The sequence below is a fragment of the Streptopelia decaocto genome (genome assembly GCF_964273445.1).
Source record: "Streptopelia decaocto genome assembly, chromosome: 1".
Taxonomy (NCBI): Eukaryota; Metazoa; Chordata; class Aves; order Columbiformes; family Columbidae; genus Streptopelia; species Streptopelia decaocto.
The window spans coordinates 5,125,791-5,136,823 of record NC_138663.1 but is presented as its reverse complement, the minus strand read 5'-3'; positions in this window follow the sequence as shown (position 1 = coordinate 5,136,823).

The following is an 11,033-nucleotide window of genomic DNA, read 5'->3' as shown; positions in this document are numbered from 1 at the left end:
TGTTGCAGCTGGGGATTATCGGTGCGTGCAAGTTGGACAGGAATATTATTTTTAAAAATCTTCCTTTTCAAGAAACTGTATTTTTAAGGCTTGTAGGTTGTCAGACGCGCAGGTCACAACGTGAGCACATGACGTTTTTAAAAGCACGTGGCTTCAGGAATATTATATTATTATACTATATTATATATATAATATATAATATATAATATATAATATATAATATATAATATATAATATATAATATATAATATATCATATATCATATATCATATATCATATATCATATATCATATATCATATATCATATATCATATATTTTATAGATATGATATATTGTATAATATAGTATTTTTATATTATATTATATTATATTATATTATATTATATTATATTATATTATATTATATTATATTATATTATGTTATGTTATGTTATGTTATGTTATGTTACGTTACGTTACGTTACGTTACGTTACGTTACGTTACGTTACGTTACGTTACGTTACGTTACGTTACGTTACGTTACGTTATATTATTGTAATTAATATTATTATTATCTCAGGAGGGAGCGGCATGGCCACAGCTCTGGAGAGCAGAGCAAAGGGATGTAACAGGAGAGGGGCTGCAGGATTTGCTTTGGAGTAAAAGGCTCACTGGGCTGACAAAGCTCAATCGCACGATACCAGCATTTTTCAGCAGTAAATCTCCAAACACTTTATAAAGTGGCACTACTCCTCTCCAGTTTAGAGAATGGGAAACTGAGGCACAGAGGCCATCACTTGTCAAAGGTCAGCCAGGGTCTGGTGTCAGTCTAGTGTAAACCTGCAGGTAGGACATGAACTATCAAAGGGACATGGTCTGAAATGAGATTGAAAAATTGACTTCATGAGAAAAACTCCATTTCCTCCTTTATTTATTAACCCACAACCGTATCTTGCTCAACAGAGTCCTAGTAAGGAAAGTATTTATACACCTTCTTTCCTGATCCCTGGACTGAAATACTCAGTCCTGAGCTCATTAAGACCTTAAATATGTTACCTATTACCTTTAATGGCATATTGTAGACTCCTCCGCTTGTACATGTTCTTATTAAATGTGCTTAGCAACCTGGCAGTGAAGAAATAGAAGTGTCAGCTTCTTCAAATTAAAATAAAAAATCAATTATGCTCTTAGGGGCAGATGGAGATTAAGCGGAATACAATGTACATTTACACTATTGTGGGAGCTGGGGCCTTTATGTGCAATTAGTGGCATTTCATTCTTAATCTTCCTCCTTAACACAGAAGGAGCTGTTAAGAAGAGCAAAAGCCATCCACAAGCCTGTTTCACAGCCAGCTTCAGAGAGATGCTTCCAAATGCATCATTTTCACCTTGTTTTTGTCAATTAAAAAATTTCCTTATATGCCCATTTTATTCTTCACTGTTATTTTGGGGGTGCCAGTGAGCCTGGGCTGGAAGGAAGGAGGAGAAAGACAAGCGTATAATTGCAAGATTAGTTGTTTTTGTTGCAACAGGAGATGTTTTCCAGAGAAACTTGAGCACAAAGCGTGTTGTGGATGAACTTTCGGGCAGTTGTATCAATGTACCAGGGCATTTCTCCACACAACCGCTCAGCTCATAAATCAGATGACGTACCAAACCGTGCAAGTGCCTGGTTCGGCTTTCGAGTCTGCTCCTCAAGCAGGGCACATGGAGAGCCAGAACGACCCAATATTTTGCATTGCTGTGATGCAGAATTCACCCAACTGCTCCGATCCCCCATCAGGATCATTTCTCAGTTATGAGAAATGCAGATGTGAGGCAGAATTTACATTTTCTTAATAAGCCATGAGCTCCTGGTTATCCTTGTTGGTCAGAAATTTTAGCCTTGTTATACCATTGGGGAGACTACTGTACTAAGGGGTGAGAGGGGAAATGACCAAATTATTTATTTAGCATCACAGAGTTGGGTAGAAACACGCCTGTAAGTTGAAAGCTATAATATTACCACTCTGCTGTGCTGCACTGCTTCAGAGCTCTGCACCCCTTTCCATTACTGCAGCCTTTCCTTAGGATTGCATGTGTGTGAGCTCAGCCCCTCCTGCCTCCGTTTCCCTAGCCTCCCTTCCCAAAACCAGCTCTTAGAAGCTAAACAACCCAGGAGCTGTTTTCTTGCTGAGAAAAAGCCTGTAAATACTCAAAATAAATAAGGAAGCTGTTAATAGCTGGTAGAAAAGAGCAAGTTTTGGATACGGGAGCGGATCTCTTCCTTAGTGCAGGCGTGATCAATAAGACTCATAGCTCTGTGCCTCAGTATTGACCCTCAGCGCTGTGATTTATTGGACATAACATGTGCTTCCTTTTCATTTATTGCTAAGGTGGAAAAGCTATTGTTTAGCACTGAGAACACACTTTCTAGGCTTTCCTGAGCTGCGGACGTGATGCACTGGTTCAGATTTTCCAGTTCATGTTAAAGCCAGTCATTGCCCCTCTGCTGAATAGTCCTAAGCCCTACACAGCAATTTCTAATCAACAGGCAATGAAAATAAATAAAATTTGGTGAGCAAGCTGCAATGAAGACTGCTTTGGGCTATGGAATTGACATGTGGGTCTCCACATGCTGTGTGGTCAGGGGTCTGCAGGGCAGCTGCTGCTGGATGCTGTGGGGGTGCCTGGCCCTGAGACCCCCCATTCAAGAGGTGATGACGATCCCTTTGCCACGGTGTCCTTTGAGCTGTTGCAGGAGAAGGGGTAAAACAAGGGACCATATTTTTGCCTCTGCAACCTCCGGTGCTGTCAAGGAAGATGTACAAAGAGATGTGAGACTACATCCTGGTGGGCATTTTATAAATCCCAAACCAGTCATATCATTCCTGTTCACAACATTTAAGAAGCACGACTTTTACTGCAAAGTGCAACAAGACAGTTTAAACTTTGGATTAACGTCACTTATGCTAATGTCTTCTTTAGGTCATGCCTTAAACACCTGCCTTTGAAGTGCCTGACACACAATGATAAATCAGATGAAAAAAGGTATCATCTCCAAAATGCAGCCTAAATGTGGTTTCTCTTTCCAGGAGATGGCACTGTGAAACTAGTCTTTCAGCATCTCAAGGCCAGCTTCCAGGGAACAACTTCTCTCTGAATTCGGGTTTATGAATAAAAAGAAGACAAAGGTGTAAGTAAGTGATAACTCTGGCCCAAGACACAATGCCAGCATCAACTGGAATGAAATAAGAGCCTTATGGTGTCTTTTCCTCTCGTAAAGATTGAGTATGAGGTGGGTTGAATACTGTAAGACTTAGAAGCTCAAGGCCACATTTTGCTGCATGGAGGGGAGAAAATGCAGAGTAGCTTCGCTATGTCATAGAATCATAAAGTCATTTTGGTTGATCAAGATCATTGAATCCAGCCATTAACCCAACACTGGCACTAACCCATGTCCCTAAGAACCTCATCTACGCAACTTTTAAACCCCTCCAGGGATGGTGACCTCTTCCCCGGGCAGCCTGTTCCAATGCTTGACAACCTTCTCCATGAACAAATTTTTCCTAATATCCAATCTAAACCTCCCCTGGGTCTCCTCCTGACACCAAGCTCCTGTTAGACAGTGTCTCTGCTTCAGCTCACTCAGCTTTGATACCTCAAACCATCCCCAATAACTCACTAGTGCCAGCTCCACAGCCTTGCTCCTTCTTGCAGTGCCATGCGACTTGATGGCAGCATCTCAAAGCCAGTAACTATCTCCCCAAAGTGGAGCTCCTCTGGGTGTCAGCCTGGCTGCTGCCAAATCACTCCTCCCAGTCTGAGACTGTTTATCACAGGTGAACCTCCAGAGCCTGAATTTTGCCATTTTACCTGTGAAAAGGTTGGCTCAGACCTCACCGTTTGCGCTGCACACAAAGCTAGTGCCTTGTACTCATGTTCATGAACATGTCTAGACACCGTGTACAAATACGGACCTTATCCCAGAGCCGGGTTAAGCTTTTGGGGTACTCTGACTAAATTTGGGCCAGAAACAGATGCCCAAGTGCACATCCATTTACAAATTCTATGGTGTCCCCCAGGGAATTTATCTTTTTGGGCCAGCAGAGAGAAATTCGTCGTGTTCATGTTGTAACGTTTTTCTGTGCATGCTAGTGTCTCTCTATGTAAAGGATCTTTTTACATCCCCACCTCTCCTCCAAAAACCTGAACCTGCTGAAGATGGGAAAATAGAAAGGGTTTTGTGTAGTGAAAATCTATCCCAGAGATCAGGAACTGTTGATATAGGATTGTCCTGGTTTTGTTTGAAACAAGACCAGTTCTCTTTCAGTGAATTTTCCTTTCAGCTACGTTCTTCTGAGGGCGGGTGACACCTATCTAAAGTAATAGGACTGTCTGTTCAGCTATGGAAAACCTGGGATGTGAACAGTTATACTCTTTGGGTGTGATCACTGGAGGCAAGGGCAGATAGACCATCATTACAACTTGGGTACTTGGTGCACAGACAAATCCAGTTTTTTAATCAGTGCTATTTGCATGAAAATATTTTTGTTAAAAACAACAACAAAAAATTCAGATGTGAAACTTCTGTTCCCAACTTGAAACACAATTTTGGGTGTCACGTAGCTGCCAACAGATGTGGCATTAAACAGCATGGATAGCAGTAAAATTAATAGAGACGAGTTGCTTTTAATGGATTGAAGATACATCCTGAGAACACAACGTCACTGGGACTAAAACTGGAGGTAACGGTGGGGTTTTTTTTCCATCACAAGGATTCAATCGATGTTATATCTTGGGATACTGTCCTGGGATAATTCAGTGTTCCTCTGAGTGCTTTCTTTTTTCACAGTGATGCTCTGAAAGGTAATGTTAAAATCAAATCTCTCAGCTATTACTGCAGTTCATGTCCACTAAACCAATTTGTATTCTCAGCTACGAGCAAGATCCAAAGCCTTTGCTGCCAAGAGCTGTTACAGTCATCTTCAGATCAGACCTGATATAAATCCACACCTTTTCATTCATATCTGAAAGTCTTTTTGTAGCAGCCACTCAGGAAAAATTCCAAAGGGATTTTCTTCCTCAGCCTCAAATATTATTATTATTTCTTTTTTTTAATCCACCTCTTTGGACACCATCCACAGAGCTAATTCAGATCTCTTTCTTCTACCTCTCTATGTACAGGGCCAAATGAACTGTCGGTGCTTCAGAATAGTCTCTAAATGAAAACAAAAGAGGACAGGACAGAGAAAACAGAAGCCAGGAGGGAGGAAGAAGCTCCAGAGAGGTGAGTGAAACCAAAGCTCCTGCGAAGAGCACTTAAGTGTGAATGGAAATAAAGCACAAAGGTGTCCGGTGTTAATGGAAAAGCGACGGAGACATATCTGAACTGCTGTGAGAGCCGCTGTGGCTGTGTCCCTAAGCTGGATGACAGCAGTGTCACCCGCCACCAGCTTTAGATCAAAATATGCTGCAGAGGGAGGAATCCCAGTGTAACCTAATTCAGAGCAGGTTAAAAGGAGTGGGAACACAGATATCGTGTTTGCAGAGAGTCTCCTTTTCAAAAGTGTGTTGAAAATCTGAAATGTCACCATGCTGAAAATGTCACCCACTTCCGTGATCATCTGGAGAAATGGGACTTCAGCACTTCCCTGGCACCTGTTGTGTTTTTGGACTTATTTTGAAGTTCTGACAATGTTCCCTTGCTTTTTGGAAATCCCACCCAACCCAAAGCCTTGAAAAATATAAACTGCTTGATTTGTATGATTTATAGGACCCCGGCTGGAACAGGAGGGGCTGAACCCATCTCCATGACCTTTCAGAGATGGACTGGGAACAGCAAGAAGGTGGATTGTGGTGAAGAAATGCGACATCTGCAGTGTTTGCTCTTCTCTTAATTCTTCAGTGTCTTCTCCATAACTGTATCCCAGAAAAAAAAGTCATACCTTTCTTCATCTCTATTGCACTCCTCACTTACCTTCTTGCACAAACTCCCTGTGGTCTGCTAATGTGTCTGTGAGAGGCTGGTAGAAAATAAAGGGTATGAGGAAAGTGGAAAAGAAGGGGACTGGGGAGGTTCAGTAATGAATCCCCAGCAGGAACCAGTGCAAATGGTGCTGGAAACTTCAAACTGTGTCTCAGAAATGACCGGAGAAAAGCAAGTGGAGGCAGCGGTTGCATCTTTGAGATGAAAACTTGACCGCTCAGGCATGGGAGGAGACACACACGAGCACTTGGGGGTGAATTTTACAGGTGGAAAAGACAAAGCCCAGGACTGGTTGTTGCCCTGAAGCACGGATGCCCCTTCCCTCCACTCTCCTCCCCACCTGTTGAATATGCGTGCGCTGCGCCATCCCTCATCCCAGAGGATGCTCCGAACGCACCCGCCCGCATCCTCAGACTTATCAGGGATGCAGCCCCTGCGAGAAGGGATTTGGGGCTCCAAAAATCCACAGTAAATAGTATTATGCAGCCCCTGGGCAGGGCTTTGAGGGAGGGAGCAAAATCCCTGCAAAATACACTCACTGAGCAAACCCGGGTGGGAAAGCCCCAGAGCCGACGGGGCACCCCTGGTTGGAGCATCCTGAATAATCCCGGCTACAGGGGGGACTTTTAACCCCATTCTGCCCCAGGGGATTTTTTTGTGGCATCCCCAGGGGTAGCAACAGTCGGTGCGGGGGGCATAGGAGATGGTGTCTGGCCAGATTTTCCAGCTCTGCATCGGGGCCGATTTTCTCGAAAGGAGAATAAAAACAAATCAGAAAAATCCCGCAGTGTGGTTGTACGTGCGAACACCCCCACACGAGCACAGCCGACGTGCAGCGCAACTCTGCCGTGAATCCCCTGCAACCGCTAAATAAAGAAATAACAACAAAAAAAAACCCCTTCAAACGTGCAAACGACAGAAAGTTGTGCGGGAGGGGCGGAGGGTGCGCACCAGTTGATTTTGCATCTTGCTTTGTGCCTTGCCTTGCTTGTTTTTAAGATTTATTTTATGCAACAGGGAGTAAACAGGTAATGCAGGAGCCTGGCGAAGCGGGGGGGACGGGCGGAGACGCGCTGCATTTTTGTTCTCCCTTCTTCCTCCATCTCCCTCCCTGGAAGTTTCTTCGCGAACACGAAATAAGGGGAGAAACCGAAAAAAAAAAAGAGGTTGGGGAGAACGGTGGGGAGGGGAAGATGGGAGGCAAAGCTCCCACTTTGCCGGCGGTATAAAATGCTTTATGGTATTTCATGGTATTTAACGCGCGGACGGCGAGACCGCGTTACCGCTGCGCAGCGCGCAGCGCGGCGGAACCGCATCGATTTCACGAGTGAATTTCAATATCCCCCGCGGTTATTTAAGTCCATTTCCCGGGCGGAGGCAAAGCTCCGTGCGCGGAGGCGCCGCGGATGCGGAGAGCGGCGGAATCGACGCGATGGTGGTTGGGATGTGTATGTGATTTTTTACGTTTTTATGAAACTGCTGAAAAAGGTCACTGAAGGAGTTGGCTGCTTGAAAAAAAAAAGCCCTAAAAAGAGTGGCAGGCATGCGCACTGCGCGGATGCCATATTGGAATGAGTCTGCCGCGAGTGCGGGCGGAGGGACGGGTCGGCTCCGCGCAGCGCCGCGCACCGCGGGGATCTCTGCGCCGAGGCGCGGAAAATTAAAAATAAATATATTAAAAAACAGCCAAAAAAAGGCAAACTTACCCAGGTAAGGTACCGCGCCCGGCAGCCCCCCCTTTCCCCCAACCCTCCCGGCTGGCGTTTCCCTTTATTTTATTTATTGGGTTCTGCACCGCTTGGGTGGAGAGAGTCGCTTTTCGTCTTCCGAGATTTATCAGAAAGCGCTTTTTTTTCTTTTTCCTTTTTTTTTTCCTGTTTTTTTTCCCCCTTTTTTCTTTTTCCTTTTTTTTTTTTTCTGGTTCCTTTTTTTTTTTTTTTAATTTATTTTCTTTTAATTTTTTTAAGCGGAGGAACTTGAGTGTGGGCGTCGTGTTTTTGTTTTTTTTTTTTCTCTTTTCTTTTTCTCCCCTCTCCAAAGGGAAGAAAAGGCGGTGGGAGTTGTTCCGAAGTGTTGCCGTGCGGGTTGTCGGGGCTGCTCGGGCAGATCCCCCGGCGGGAGCCGCCGGTACCTGCGCTCGGGTCCGGGGGTCCCGCTCCCCCCGCGGTGCCTTCCCGGAGTTACCACGGGCAGGGTTTGCAGTGCCTGTGCAATTAATCCCAAGCGTGCGAGGGTCTTCTTCTTATCTCAGCGTATCGCATTTTAGATGCTCACATTTTTTAAAGTAGTATGTATCGTTTCGGTACTTTCCTAAGAAATGCTTGCGCGACCTCTTTTCACATTTGCTCGGGTGATGCACGTCTCGGAAAGAGTTATTTTGGGTGTGCGGGTGGGTTTCTTCTGAATCTGCAGGGGAGAGTGGGAGAAAAAAGCAAAGCTGCTGCAAAAGGCGGAGGGGGAGAAAAAGAGAAAAGAAAGCAATCAGCTGTGCCAAAATGTGCAGCCCCGATCTGTACATATTTTTCCCGTAGCGCTCCCGAACTGCGGTAAATGAATATTTATAAAGCTTGTCAGTTCAACATGGCGGGTTAAGGTGTCTTTAAAAACTGAAAATAAACATTTTGCGAGGAGAAGAGGGGGAAAGCCGCCGTGCCACACGTTTGGTTCAACTCTCTTTTGTCGCTCGGAGAGGTGCGCTGGTGGATTTAATGTGGAGGGAGAAGGATGGGATCCGTCCTTGGGGTCCCCCCCCGGCAGGACTCGCTGGTGGGAAAAGTGTAGGACATTTGTGTGTGCTGGGAAGGAACCATGAGAAGGGGCATGTGGACTTGGGGGCTCGTCTGATTTGCCTTTGAATGCCAAAATTGCAAACATGCCATGAGAAAGGAGGGGAAAAAAAAAAGTAATAAAATGCCGAGACACACAGCGATGATTTATCTTGCATTAACTGTAGACATGTCGTGGGATGAGATGTCCTGTTGGAGCTGTCAAGCCTTCCCTGCTCGCCTCGGTGCAGTCAACCGGGGATGTGGGTTGTTTTGTTTTAGGGTTTTTTTTCCTGTTGTTTAGCAAAAAAGCTCTGAAATTGCATGGGAATTTGGGCTGCCAAACAAGTGACTTTACCAATGTGTGTCGCAATCAGCGTCTCTTGCAGAGAGACCCTAAAAAGCCCACAGCGATGGAGGCGAATCGCAGTTTTTGCAAAGCAAGCAAATAGGAGTTTGCGAGGAGTTTGCAGGGAGTTGTTTGTGCCCTTCCCAGCTGCTTTTTGCAAATGTGTTTTCCAGGGGAGTGGAGGAGTGAGGCTGTCTCAGAAGCAGGAGAAACTTCCCTTGTTCCCATGCAGGGGGCAACTTCATAGCTGCTGTTTTGGGATTGTTTCTTCATGGTTGCAAGATGTTAGCTTTGGAATGTCTGTGTTTTGTAGCCATGGGAGGTGATGGGAAGCTCCAGCATCGCAGGCTGTCGGTGCCTGGGTGCGGATGGAGGAACCAGAGGGGATCCTGGGGTGATAAGAGAGCTGATGTGCCAACCCAATTCCCTGCACCTCTTGGAGATGCTCTCCAGAAACCCACCATGCTTTTATTTAGCAGGAGAGGTTGGAGATGCTGTTTGCACACCTTGTCACGCAGGTTGAAGTTTCCCCTTCCAAAAGGGCTATATTCCATCTTCCCACCCTATTTCCCCAGCTCCAAGTCCTCGCCAGGACCAAGTTTTGCCACTCAGGGAACCAGCAAACTTGCACCACAGGGTATGGTGGTGGAGAGGGGGGTAGAGGAGAACACCAGGCTGCGGAGCATTGTGATTTCTTATCAAAATATCAGAAAACAGCATTAATTATAAGCAGAGCATCTTGGAAGGCAGCTGTCAAACAGTGGTGGGACTTGGGTGGCAAAATATATCAACCTGTGGGGGTGAGAAGGGATGGAGCCATTGCAAAATAGAAGCAATCCCTCTCCGTACATCTCTCTGTCCCCAAGTTTGCTGCTCCTTGGACAGGACAGCTTTTAAAATCAGTTTGCTCTTGGGGAAGAAGACGTTCTAGAAGATAAACTTGGTGCCTGAGCAGAGGGGCAGCTTTGCCTGGTTGCGTGATGTGGACATGGGGATGGAGGGTGCAAAGGTCCCTGGAGATCCGCCTGTACCTGGGATCTTGCCCATCTTCCCTTGCTTCACTTGTTTTTCTTTGCTGTGGAGGGATCTGCTTAAAAACGGAAACAAACAAAACAGCCTAAAATGGCTCTTTCCTTGCAAACTGCGCTTTCTGACAGGAACACCTCACTTTGCGTCAGCATTGCCTGTATCAGACTCTACAACCGACACCCCACGCAAGATGGGGTGACCCCCCCTTCCCCAAGTCTCCCCCAGCCTTGGCTCTTTGCCAGCCTGGGGACACCCACATCAGCCAAAGGGGCTGTGTTTATGGGACCACTTTGCTCCCCTCATCTTTGCTCTTATTTCTGTCGAAGAATGGGGTCCCGTTGCGGCACGAAGCCGGTGCACACCCCTGCTGATGCACCAGCAGGGCTTCATTAGGCTTAGCTCTGGTCCCACCTGCTGAGGACTTTTTTCCTGCAGTGACAGGGAATTGCTGGCCAGGATTTAGTGCAATTTGCTTCTCGTCACGAGAAATTTAGATACAAACAAATTTGATTTCCTTTGCTGGGGGCGAAGGAGGAGCAGGTGAGGCAGGTTTTCTTTCCAGGGTTGGGACTGTTGCTTGGGTGAGCAGGGATGCGAGTGGCTTTTTATTCCTCTTTTTTTTTCTTTTTCTTTCCAACAGATTATTTATGTAAGGGAAGAAAATATTCTCGCAAGTCTAATAACTTTAGTGCTTATAAAGGATTAGGTCCTAATAACTCCTGTGATAAGATGGAGGTTTGGTGTAATCTGTTACTAAGTGAAAACCTAAAAGCTGTTTAAATAGATATGGCAAAGAGCTATCAGCGACTAGTACATTGTAAACAACAAGGAAATACCTTTTTAATTATTTAAGGGCGTGCACAGGGCAGTACATTCATTATAAGCAAGACAGCATAATTTCAGTTATATATTGAGAAAACATTTACAGATATCCAACAGAT